The following is a 13,458-nucleotide window of genomic DNA, read 5'->3' on the forward strand; positions in this document are numbered from 1 at the left end:
AGGGGGGAGGGGGGAGGAGGGAGGAGGGGACGGGTATTTGCATACACAAAGAGTGCAATGCGCACCACCCGAAGGATGGACATATTTGAAACTCGGACATAGGGGGGAGGGGGGCAAGGGCAACATACGTAACCTAAACATCTGTACCCCCATAATATGCTGAAATAAAAAAAAATAAATAAAAAGGCTCTGCTTTGAGAAGGCAAAGAAAATAATTACATTACAGGTTTAAATTTTGTGTGTCTGTTTCAGCCTCACCCGAGCTACCAGTACTAGTGTCTTCCTCTTGGAAGTTCAGCCACAGCCAAGGCCTGGTCCAGGGACTGTCAGACTTGATGGTTTCTTCTGAGCCTCTCTTTAGCACATGAATACATCCCTGAGTGAACAGTGTTTTTGGCCCGAAATGATCAGTGAGCTACAGCCTCCCTAATTTACACCCTCCCCCATCCATGTGGGACCCTGGGGCTTAATTCAGCTTAACTTTCTACCCTGGGCAATTATGGCCCTGACCCTTTCTCCTAATTCCTCTCGATACTTTTTCTCCAGTAATGGGCTAGCCTTTCAGATTTTTCATCTTATTTCAGTCAAATCTTTCATCTTTATATTCTAGATGCCAAAAAATAGTAAGAATCATGACTATCCTATACCCTCCCATGACCCAAACCCTATTCACCTGGATCAGAAATCTCTGCAACTTTAATCTCACTTAGAGCCAACTTGATTTTGACACTCTACTTTAGACTATATTTTAGACTATTTGCAATGCCCAGTTTTCCTCAGCCTCCACCAATTAATTATCAATTCTGTCCTGTCCCCAGGTCAACGCTGCTGTCCTAGAAGGAAGTTTTATTGTGCCATGCAGCCAGGCAGGGCTGCTAATAACAAATAGGTACGGCGCACATCAGAACCCTTGCATTTGGTTGATAGTCATTTAATGAAAGTCAGCTCACCTCATGAGCTGGTGCCCAGGAAGCAGGGGACTGCATCTGAAGCAAAAACTCCCCCCTTCATTAGCATAATTGGGTGGGTTTTTTTTCGTAGTTCCAACTTTTGTAGTTTCCAACTGTTGCTAGAGAGCAAACAGCTGGTAGGTGGGACTATAACAAGAAAGGAGGCTTAAAGAAAGCTGTTATTTCTACAGTTCTTCTAATAAATGTGTGATATAGCCCATGTGTGATATAGCCAATCTGGAAGCACAGGAAAAGAACTGAAAATGAATGAAATGATACTTTGGATATATGAGGTCTCCCCTTCAATAATATGGTCAGAAGCATGGCTATTGTGAAGCACAGGTGGCAATAATAAGGGTAGGTTAGGTTTATTAAGCAGGCACTTTACGTGTGCTAGTTAATTCTTACAAAAATCGTAGGACATAGGTATATTTTATAGATGAGGAAACTGAGTCACAATTTCCTTACTCAAAGCCACACAGCCAATTAAATGGTAGAGTAAACAATACAGTATTATTAACTATATGTATACTTAAAGTCTACTAAGAGAGCAGATCTTAAATGTTCTCACCACACACACTAGTGCACACACACACACACACACACACACACACACACAAATGCTAACCATGTAAGGTGACGGATATGTTAATTAGCTTAATAGTGGTAATCATTCATAATGTATACAAAGTTAAGCATTGCGTAGAAATGAATTTATCCTATTTCACTTTAAAATATTCCCAAAGGAATTTAGAAATAGTGTTCATTCTGTGCTAAGACAACAACACAAATTCTGAAAATGTCTTGTCCTTCATTAAATGATTGACTTCAGGTAGTATTCGAGAGAAACATATCCACTTGCCTTCCTCTACTATTCTATCCTTAAATATTTAAGTACCATCAGCAGCCAATGTGAGAAATGCTAGGAACCCCCAAATCCCTAAATCCTTTACCAGCTATTTAACACAGTTGAATCTTGAGGGCTCCTAGCACTGTGGACACTTTGGGAAAAGAAACACTATTACCAGTTAAGACTTGGTTTCTCACTCTGATGTACTTGGCTGTGCCATTTATGATCCTAGGAATCTTTTTCTAGGCAAGAAGCAGACCAAATGGCCTCTTTGGCCATTTCTCCCTGGGCTCCATCATGACTTTGCTCTTTGAAATTTTTCTTTTAAGAAAAGTAACGAGGAAGATGCAAAAATAAGCCTACAGAAAGAGCCTTTTCCTAAGGGCTTGAGGAGTACACATCATCCTTCCTTCCCCTTGGATTCTACCCTAATCTCAAGACTTTCCAGATAAGAGTCCTAAGAATACCCAACCTCTTGACTACCCTATTATATCAGATTCTGTTTCTAGAAGACACAGAAGAGGAATGATACATGAAATGATCGCTAAAGGAAGATAACACAATGAGAGAAGTTATCTAAAGAGAGCCCGACACAAAATTTTAGAAGACAAAATTTTAAAAACTCTGCACAGCAACTTGACCTAATTGTGTCTTTGACAGAATTATTCTTTCTCAGGAGGAAAGACTAGGTTAGGCTGTAGTAACCTAAAACCTCAGTGGCTTACGAAAAGGAAAGTTTACTTTTTTGTTCCCACTAAAATCTAACTGTCTAGTGGAGAGAGAAAAGAAAATCATGACTAATCTCAAGCTGGCTCTTGAAGTTTCTACTTTTGTCTACATTCCGTGATCCAAAGCAAATCGCATAATTACTACCCAAGTTCAAAGGGCAAGAAATTATAATCCTTCACTGTAATAGGCACCACATATTATGTGATGCCAATGGAAGCATTATTGCCCCCAGAGAAGGGCAGTGAATATTTTGAACAAAGATACAATATGCCACAGGTTGTGTTTTCTGTCTAGTGGTGTATAATTTTCTATGCTATATAACAAAATACCACAAATTTAGTAGTTTAAAACAACACACATTTATTCTTTCATAGTTTCTGTGGGTCAGGAGTCTAGGCACAGTTTATATGTGTTCTCTGATTCAACGTCTCACAAGGCTGTAGTTAAGGTATCAGCCAAAGGTATGATCTCATCTGAGGCTTGGGGTCCTATCCAAGCTCATGTGGTTGTTGGCAGAATTTAGTTCTCTGCAGCTATAGGACTGAGGCCTTCAGCGTCCCCAGGCCACCCACAGTCCTTTGCAACATAGTCTTCCCACATAGGCAACCCACAATATGGCAACTTGCTTCTTCAAAGTCATAAGGTAGTCTCTAGAGCAAGTCTACTAGAAAGACAGAGACTTGTATAACATAAGGTAATCATGGGAGTGACATGCCATCTTCTTTGCCATATTCCGTTGGTTAGAAGCAAATCAACGATTCCACCCACAGGTAGGGGACATATTGTACAGGTTATGAACAACAGGAGATAGAGATCATGGAGCCCACATTAAAGTCTGTCCGCCACAGGTCGTGGGGTAGGAAATGAGTGGGGAATCTTTAGGCTCCCCCTAGAGATTAGAGTATACCATTGATAGATACTCCAAAACATGGCAGAGAACATTCCAATTATTACCAGAAACATTACATTGGAGCACCCTGTGTATGTAAGATTACTCTATTTAGACATTGAAATTATGACACAAGTTTTATTTCAACCCCACTACATTTCCCCTGCTCTGAGCCATTTAAGAAAATACTTGATCATGATATTAATGAAAACCACCTTTGTTTATTTTTATTTATCTTAGTTTTTAGAAGAGGATTGTATTTCTTTTAATATGTACTGGCCCTAAATGTATTCACATCCTAAGGTCTATTTCATCCACTCCATGTGAACTATCAGTTGGTATTTCCATATTAGTCACTGACAATGTGTGTCACCAAAATAGCTAATGAATGCAACCTATGCAAAACAGCCTCTATCAAAATAAGAGAGAATGCCAGTCTCCTGGTTTCCACAATTAGTGTATATTATGTGTTTATAAGCCAAGCAGCTCAAATAAAAAATGTTGCCAGAGAACATACTGAATGAAAATGTTTGCTTACCAAAAAGATATTTCTAAATGTTAATTATGACCAATTTGCTTTTTTACAAGACTAAAATAATACTGCAAAATACTTTCAAATACAAGTTGACAAAAATAAATCTGGCTGTTTGTAGCAGTTTATGATATATGTATTATGAGGAATGTTTTGACTTAAGGAGTGAAGGAGTAAAATTAATTTCAAGGGGAAATGCAAATATTTTACGGAGTATACATTGTGTTGTATTGCAGTACTAATCAAGTGCTTTTTATATGGGATGTATAATGTTTCTCTACTACTATAATAATAAAAGTATCCATGTCTTTCGACATAGATTTGTAATGAAACAATACTATATTTACACACAGCTGCTAAATGTCATTGGCAACACCGATGACAATATATTATAATTTCTGACCCCAAAGGTTGTATGTTATTCTTGTCCTCAAGGTGCTGGATGGCAGCAAGATAATCTAGATGAAAATTTAGAAAAGGTTACATCAGGCTTATACACAGGTCAGTAAATATTCAAACTGAGTTATAACTAAAGACATACTGTGTCAAAAGTTTTATCTCATTATTTGTGAGATATATATCTATCTTATCTCTCTCTCTCTTATATATATTAGGTATGTATCTAATATAATGCCAAAGATCAAATGTTTTGGAAGTGCTATGCTGGCCGTGATGTAAAGAACTAGGCACTCCTGTATTTTGATAATGAAAGTAGAAATCGGAACAATCTCCTTGGCAGACAATTTGGTAATAACCATCAAAAAATCAAACTAAGGAAATAGGAAGTTGTTGCACAATGAGTAGAAAGTTCTATTGTGCATGATGATTAAATTCCAGAGATCTGTTGTACAACATAGTGCCTATAGTTAATAATAAGGTATTGTACACTTTAACATATGTTAAGAGGGTAGATCTCGTGTTAAGTGTTCTTGCCACACATACACACACAAAACACAAAAGAACACAAGGAAATTTTTGAAGGTGATATATATGTTTAGTACCTTGATTGTGATGATGGTGTCATGGATGTATGCATATATCCAAACTCATCAAACTGTGTGCATTAAATAGGTGAAATTTTTCATAAACCAGTTATACCTCAATAAAGCTCACAAAAAACTAAAATACATATAAACACAGACCTAGTAGTTCTGCCTAAATTTATACTCACACATTAGCATAAAGACATTTTCTCAAGGGAACCTCCAAAAAGCAATATATAGTAAAATTAAAAAGGCAAAGCACAGATGTGTGTACGTGAGATGTTCCCACTTGTATGAAAAAATGGCATATATATATATATGGCATATATATATATATATATATATACACGTTTGCCTATATGTTTTTTCTTCTGGAAGGATAAACAAGAATTGTTAGTAGTGGTTGTCTCTAGAAAAGGAAGATGGAGTGTAGAGTAAAAATATATATTAATTTTTTTATTTTATAGCTTCTAGTACTATTTGAAATTTTTACCATTTCATTTTTTTCGATAAAAAATAGAATAAAATAAATAATAAAATGAAGCTGACTTCATCTGAATGAATCAGATAAATTGGAAGTCACATTCTAATTAAAATTATGGAGTTATGTTTTGGCTTCTCAGCCTGACCGTATTTTAATTGTCCTTAGGAGGCTAAGTGAAGGATAGGACAGTTCCCACTCAGAATGCTAATTTTTTTTTTTCCTCTGGCTTTCTGAGCAGTATATGTGCTTTGGAGGTTTCTTCTGGGCTACAGTGACCTCAAGAAAATCAGCCTGTTAGGCTCAGAGTCATCTGAAGGTGAAAGAGCTGAGGTTCTAAGGGTTGACAACTTAGGCTGGGGTGGACCCAAGTCCTAGATCACATCGCTGCAGACGTTAAGAAGCCGTTTGTTGAGGAAGAAATCAAGAAGCCTCCCAAAATGCAATTAGCAAACTGCTTTGAGAAGTTTCCTTATGCCCAAAGTATAATAAGGCAGTCCTAAAATTGGATTATAGGGTTAAAAGACTAAGAACGGGCCAAGAAATAACCCAAATTCTCAAACCCACCTCAGTCTGGTCTATTCACTTACTCTTGAATCAGATTCAGACTACCCCCTGGCAGTTGTCTAGAAGAGACATTCCTTTCTGTCTAACTCACTGTTGACCTTGATTCGGACAAATGGGACTTGTTATATTATGAAGACAGACTTCCCAGAAACAGAAAATATAATCCAATTTGCCATCAGGCCACGAACAAATCTCTAGCATGGCAGTATGAGTGGAGGCTAAGATGGAGAAGATAATCGGTGGGAAAGTTTACATTTAGATAAAAATGTTTTTAAATGTTTTCTCTGCTTTGCAAATACCTTTTCTTCTGGCCTCACTCCCCTTAAATATGCCACTATTTTCATTCCACCCAGTGCGATGGGCCCCAGCCTCTCTCTCAGCTGTAACTGATTCATTGGCCCTAATTTGTACTCATGTGGGTTGATGTCACCTTAGCAGATTCCAAGTCACCAAAGACACATAGCGTTACCTCATTTTCTAAATTACCTAACAGCCTGAAGGAGAATTTGAATCTCATGGCCAGAACTGATCCACTTACATTTGTCTCACTAGATTTAACGTTTTCTGAATTTGTGTTAGTATAAGCTATAGCGTCTGAACATTGTTCCTGGAATAATGGCATCTTCATATAAATATAAAAGTATTTATGGGCATCTAAGTAGCAGACGTTAATATTGATAGAATGAAGAAGCAAATTCTTCCAAGTGCTCAGCTATTTGTTCTGTTTTATTTAGTTCTAGTGGAAGTGTGACCCCTCCTAGAGGGCTGATTCCTTAAAATTGCCTTCTGTCATCTGAGACTGGAATGAAAAATATGTTTTCCAATCATCAAAAGCCCTATGGAGTTAGAGGATAGAGAAGAAGGGGTCTCCCACATCTTATAGTTTAAGATAAGCTCCTAAGAACTTTCCCCCTTACTCTGGTACTTCCTGTTCCTTATTTTAAATGCAAAGGATTAAAATGTAATTATGATTCTTTAAAATAAAAAATAACTTCTGCCTTTTTTCTTGGAGGAAATTTTTTTTAAATTAAAAAAATAGATGAAAAGATAACATTCTCCCCAAAAAGTGGATGGAAATTTTGAAGACCAATTGCTAAAATTAAAACTACCTATGACAAAACAAGTAAAAAATAACCCTGGACCAAGAAATGGCTCTTTGAGCATATTTAAATGGCTAAAAAGTGACTGACATCTGTCAGTGTTGTGGATATAGGATACCCTGATTGACAGAAGCTGGAATCTTTCTGGGAGCTCCTGGATTAGGAGCTTCTGCAATCATCATCCACGATCTCATGCCAAAGCTTCATGCCTACAGCAAGTGGGGCGCACTCATACCTTCAGATGGCACAGCCAACCACAAGCCAATAGTCCATTACCAACAATCGACCTTAGTCTTTGTCCAAGCAATCAGCAACTCATGGAGACTACAAACCATCCTTCTCCCCTCCCACAATTCTTTCTGTCTTCTTAGATAGTCAAGTGTCATGAACTGAGCCTTGTGAGGTGTTAAAACAGTTGCAATCAATCAATGGTCACAAAATACCAGAGTCATCATATGGGGCAAGGCAAGAGTGGAAACTGACAAGTCTTGTTACGGCTTAGAATACTGCACAAAACCTGAACCCAGGCCTCTCTGATCTCATTCCTTCGTTTTTCCCCTCTCACTCTGTTCCAGTCACACTTGCCTGCTTGATGATTTTCTCACACACCAGACACCCTCCAGCCTCAGGCACCTTCACTTGTTTTCTCTGCTTGGAGTGTTCTTTCCAGACATCCCCCTGTGGCACTCCCTGTCTTCCTTCCAGTCTGACTCAGCTATCACCTCCGTGGCACCATCCCATTTAAAATTTCTTCCCCTTCCCCAACACTCCCGGTCTCCTTGCCTTGATCTATGTTTTAGATAGCTATTTTTTACACATCTTCTTAAATTGTATATAATTTAACTATTATGTTTATATATTTCTATCTACCCCAAACCTCCACGCACAATATAATTTTTGTCTGTTTTCTTCGCTGATGTATCCTCGGTGTCTAGAGGAGTTTCACATGGTCAATACTCAATAAATCCAGTGTCATTAAATGAATAAATGAATGAATGAAGATACTAACGCTGTTAGGCAGATCAGTTCTTGTACTGTGCAACATTTAGCAGCAGCCCAGGTGAAAGAGGCACAGCCCTTAAGTAGTACACAAGAAGTGCATACAATAGCAGAATTGAACAAGGTCAAAGAGTTAATGTAGCAGGACTTGTTGAAGTCTTTAGTAGTAATTGTTGGAATAAGTCTAGGATAGTAGTGGTTTAAATGGATGCTTGAAAGATTTTACTGCTTTTTAGTCTAGAATGTCCCTAGTTTACCTGCTAGTCTAGCCAACCCCACCCTGCACAGACATTGCCTCTGGCTTAAAGAGCCTTTAATCATTCTCTGATCATAATCTCTTATTTTCCATTTCTCCTTGAAGTGATGCCTTCTCCGAAAGGACAGAGGACCCTGAGGATAAATTTAAACAATGTAGTAACTTGAAACTTGGCTCCCATCATTCTCAACAGAACTATCAACTTCTAAGGATGCCACTATGATATTAACAAGAAGATCTACATCATTTATAGTCAGTTGATTGGGTGGGGAGAGATTCTGAACCACTCTCTTCTATTCCCTCTGACTTCTTCTGTGACTTATCTGGATGTCTGCCTTTGAAATGACTGCTTTCCTGCTATGGACACATGCTTCCTTTTTTATTTGCTCATGAGTTACAGAGTACATTTGTGTTGTCAGCTTTTCTCTGCATCATTTATTAACTTCATGACCCACATGTGGTTGGTAATCAAAAACAATGTTGCATGAATGCTAAATCTTCTTGGTAACTGAACACAAGTAGTGATCCAGTACACAAAGATACAAAGCAGAAGAGAAAAAATAATGTTTATTGAGCAAATACAGCACGTTGCACTCTTTACAGATATTACCCTATTTCAACATTACAAGGAATTTCCACAAGGAATTAAATATGTTTTTTCCCACCAACTGGATTATAACTCCTTGAATATGCCACCATGCTTATCTTGTCCATCACTGTGTCCCTACATCTAGCAATATGTCTGGCCCATTGCTGGCACCCAATAGTTTTCAACAAATGATTAAATAAAATCAAGTCATTGCATTTCCTCTTACCTATACATCTGGACCAAATCCCAATTCTACAACTATCCTCATTAACTGTATTTTACTCACAAGGCTGAGTTGGTACATTCTTTCTATATCCCAAGAAAGCTTCTTAATGCAAATATAGTCGTCACAGGAAACTCAGTTAACATAAAGGAACATCATTCTGTCTCAGCTAGATTTTATTTGACTCTGACATAGAATCTTTAGTACAACAGCCATTATTTCAAATGCCACCTTGGCCTTTTTGTACATGGTTCATTGAAGCAGTCTAGGATGAATTCAAGATTCCACACAACAGAACATTTTCATAAATATATCTTGTTCTGAAACCATGAGCTTTCCTTAGGACAACACCTCTGTCAAGTTATAGGCCATGAGAGCAGTAAAGCAGTTTATGGATTCATTTTCTTTCCCATCATCTCATTAGGTATAAATTAGACAACAAATTTGCATTTGTTTCTTGGCTTGAATCCTCTAGTAAGATGTTATTGACACAGAATTAAGAAATCAAGAATAGACTAATTTTCTAATAGTTAAGCATGATCATTTATAGATAAGATAATTAATCAGTAAAAATGATTTATTTATTAAGAAGTATTTATTCTGGTCATAGGCTCACTCAGAGACTACTTAAAATTGGCAAAATAACTTTAACTTCAATTTCACTATTTATTTTACTATTGAAACTAACTGATATCATGTCATAGCCTTAGAGATTTTTATAGTAAAATAATGAAAAAAATAATAAAGCCACTAACGCATTATTTTGTAGCAAACACACTAGAATCTTGTTCTTACAAAATCCTATTAATAAAACGTTAAGGGCAATTTGACTTATTAGACACAATTCAACCAGGAAGGCACTAGTGAAGGGTGACATTAATCTCTTAAACCAAAAAAAAATAATGTGTGCATTAATTTAAAAAAAAGTTATGAGTTGTTAGTAAAACAAACTGAATTGTCCAGAAAATTATCAGCAATATCAACAAGCATGTAAAAAGAAAAGCAATGGGTATTTTCCTCATTTTTTTTCAACATTTTCTTAATGATTTTCATGAACTTTTTATTCCAGAAGAGCTTTAGACTTGAGTTACATAGAAGTCCCACTGGAGTTTTTATTACAATTATCACACTGGATTTATAGATTTACTCAGGAGAAGATATATTTACCGCATTGAATCATCTACACCAGAAACATGTTATACCTCTGCTTTTCAGTATTTTCTGTATCCTTTAGTACAGATTTATATTCTTTGGGAAATACATGCCATGAACATTTTTGGTTAAATTTATTCCTAGGCATTTTAAAGTTTTTGGTACTATAGTGAATGAGCTCTTTCCATAAATACTTAGAAATATAAGAAACCAAGTAAATTACACATGAATCCTGTGGTTCTTAGACCTGATTACCAAGAGGCCAATCACAATTCAGCGTGATCTTTTGAATCTTGTCTTTTTAACTATGTTAAAAGGTGATGATTTCCAAGAATATATTTAAGGACTTTCTGATCAGAAACGTGCAATCATTAGGTATTTAACTTGAAACAAGCAATTATAAGACAGAAACACACTGAAAGACAGAAAAATGAGAAATAACCTGAGATAACTTCACAGACATTTAATTACACAGGGCACATTGCAATGCACTAGCTCTTTCAGAGCCCAGGCAACAGGATGGAAGGGAAGCTTTATTCCAGCGATAGCTGCCAAAAATGTTATGAGGCACACGCAGAGATAATGGCTTTGAAATTTCATTTTATTCACCTCCCCAAATCCTGTGATAAACACCTGTGGACTGCTGAGTTTATCATTGCAAATGATAAATTGCAATGATAATCTCAAAAGGATTACAGAAGAGACAGATGACTTTTTATTAAAAGTAAAGTTTCTGGATTGGGAACAGAATTGCGATTATCATAAAAACTCCTATTACCTGAGCTTTCATAGAAGCAGAATCCCTTGCTAGACATTTCTTCTCCATATGCCTTATGTCTCCATTTTTTCTCATTTAGCTTTAAAAGTCACATCTTCCACCTATCGAGTTCACTGAGAAGCCCAGTCATTTCCAACTCTTGTGAGATGAAGCAGGCACTTCACAGAGCTCCAAGAATAGTTTGTCCTATTTAAGAAACAGCAGATGGAACAGTTAATGCTGTGCCTTGCCTCATCTGTACTGTCAATGTGGCATAACTTTTACTTTCTATCAAAATCAGAAAAGTCTTTACCTCCATGCAAAGAGAAAGCAAAGCAGTATCTTTAAATCCTCATTCTCTAGAACAACTACCTCATGTCCTCAGCTCCTAACCCAGGATCAGTTTCTAAAACAGTGATAAAATCAGGATTGGGAATTACTAAGTAAATAAATTTTTCAGCATGGATTTGGACAATGGTTTTAGGTTTGTATTGAGATTTCAATGCTAGGTCATCTACATAAATCTAAAAGAACGGAAAGTGACATATATCAAATTTATCAGAAGAATCAGAAACGCTGAGGTTTCTGATGGCAATAATCATGCAGGGGAATGACAAAATCAAACACTTTCATTGTCCACCCTAAAAGACCTGTTCCTCCTCCTGAATGTATCCTGATTATATCTTCATTCAACTTCCATCATTGTTTAAGGAAAATGGAATCAAAGCGTTGCTTCGCTGAAGACATATATACTAAGTGTTGAAGTGTTTTAAATAAATAAATGACTATATTAGAGAAAAACCTGTAATAGAAAGTATCTCAAATCAAAGGTCCAGCTCTATGTGTTCCAGACTTTGAGGTCATTAAATGACAGACAGAATTAATAGAAGAGAGTGCTAGGAATAAAGGTCTTCTTCAATTAAGATTTCCCAACAGAACCCTGATACTATTAGTTGAACTCTATATTTCACCTGGCCATCTCTGAGTCAGCTACCCAGGCCACATTCCATTTATGATGTTTCCCTGGGGAGATGTTGTTTCTTTGCATCAGTCATTTGTTAAATCAGGATTTTTAATCAAGAGAACAATGGTCAAATTACAGAGAAATCAAAAGACATTCCTTGTCAGGAAAATTTTGGAGAGTTCCACGTTACAGACTTCAGAATACCTAGCAAAGGACAAACTGTCAAATATCAGGATTTAGTATTAACGCTCTCCCAGAAAACAGGTTTGACCTCCTAAGTAGAGATATGTTAGATCCACTCCACTCAGGATACAAGAACTGGCCAACATTTTAATTATTATGGGTATATAATAGTTGTATATTTTTATAGGGTACATGTAATATTTTGATACAGACATACAAGGTAAATTAATAAAATCAGGGTAATTGGAGTATCCATCACCTCAAACATTTAACATTTCTTTGTGTTAGGAACATTCTAATTCCATTCTTTTAGTTATTTTAAAGTATACCCTACCTTGTTGATTACAGTCATTTTGTTGTGCTATCAAATACTGTTCATTTTTATCTATCTGTTTTTGCACCCACTAACCATTCCATTTTATCCCCTCATTCCCTGCTACCCTTCCAAGCCTCTGGTAACCATCATTCTACTCTCTTGTCTCCCTGAGATGAATTGTTTAGCTCCCACATGAGTGAAAACATGTGAGATGAGTCTTTCTGCGTTTGCCTTATTTCATTTAACATAATGTTCTTCAGTTTCATCCATGGTGTTGCAAATGGCAGGATTTTATTCTTTTTTGTGACTATATAATAAATATTCCATTGTGTTTATGATGTACACAATTTATTTATTCATCTGTTGATGGACACTTAGGTTGATTCCATATCTTGGCTGTTGTGAATATTGCTGCAATAAACATGGGTGTGCAGATATTTTTTCAGTATGCTGAATTCCCCTCCTTTGGATATATGAATATATATATCCAAAATATATATATTTGGATATATGGATATATGAGAGATCCAGAAAGCATCCAGCCATTGTTAATATGTGATTTTCATTCATACTTTCCTGAGAGCCCTTGTATACCCAGGAGTGGGATTGCTGGGTCATATAATAGTTCTATTTTTAGTTTTTTAAGAAACCTCCATATCATTCTCCATCATCCTTGAACTAATTTACATTCCCACCAACGGTGTAAAAGAACTCCCCTTTATCCACATCCTCACCAGCATTTATTATTGCCTGTCATTTTGAAAAAAAAAGCCATTTTAACTGGGGTGAGATGATATCTCACTGTAGTTTTAATTTGCACTTCTCTAATGACTAATGATGTTGAACATTTTTTCATATACCTGTTGGCTGTTTGTATGTCTTCTTTTGAGAAATGTCTATTCAGATCCTTTACATTTTTTAATGAGATTATTTTATTT

The sequence above is a fragment of the Propithecus coquereli genome, unplaced genomic scaffold (genome assembly GCF_000956105.1).
Source record: "Propithecus coquereli isolate 6110/MARCELLA unplaced genomic scaffold, Pcoq_1.0 Scaffold118, whole genome shotgun sequence".
In the NCBI taxonomy this organism is placed as follows: domain Eukaryota; kingdom Metazoa; phylum Chordata; class Mammalia; order Primates; family Indriidae; genus Propithecus; species Propithecus coquereli.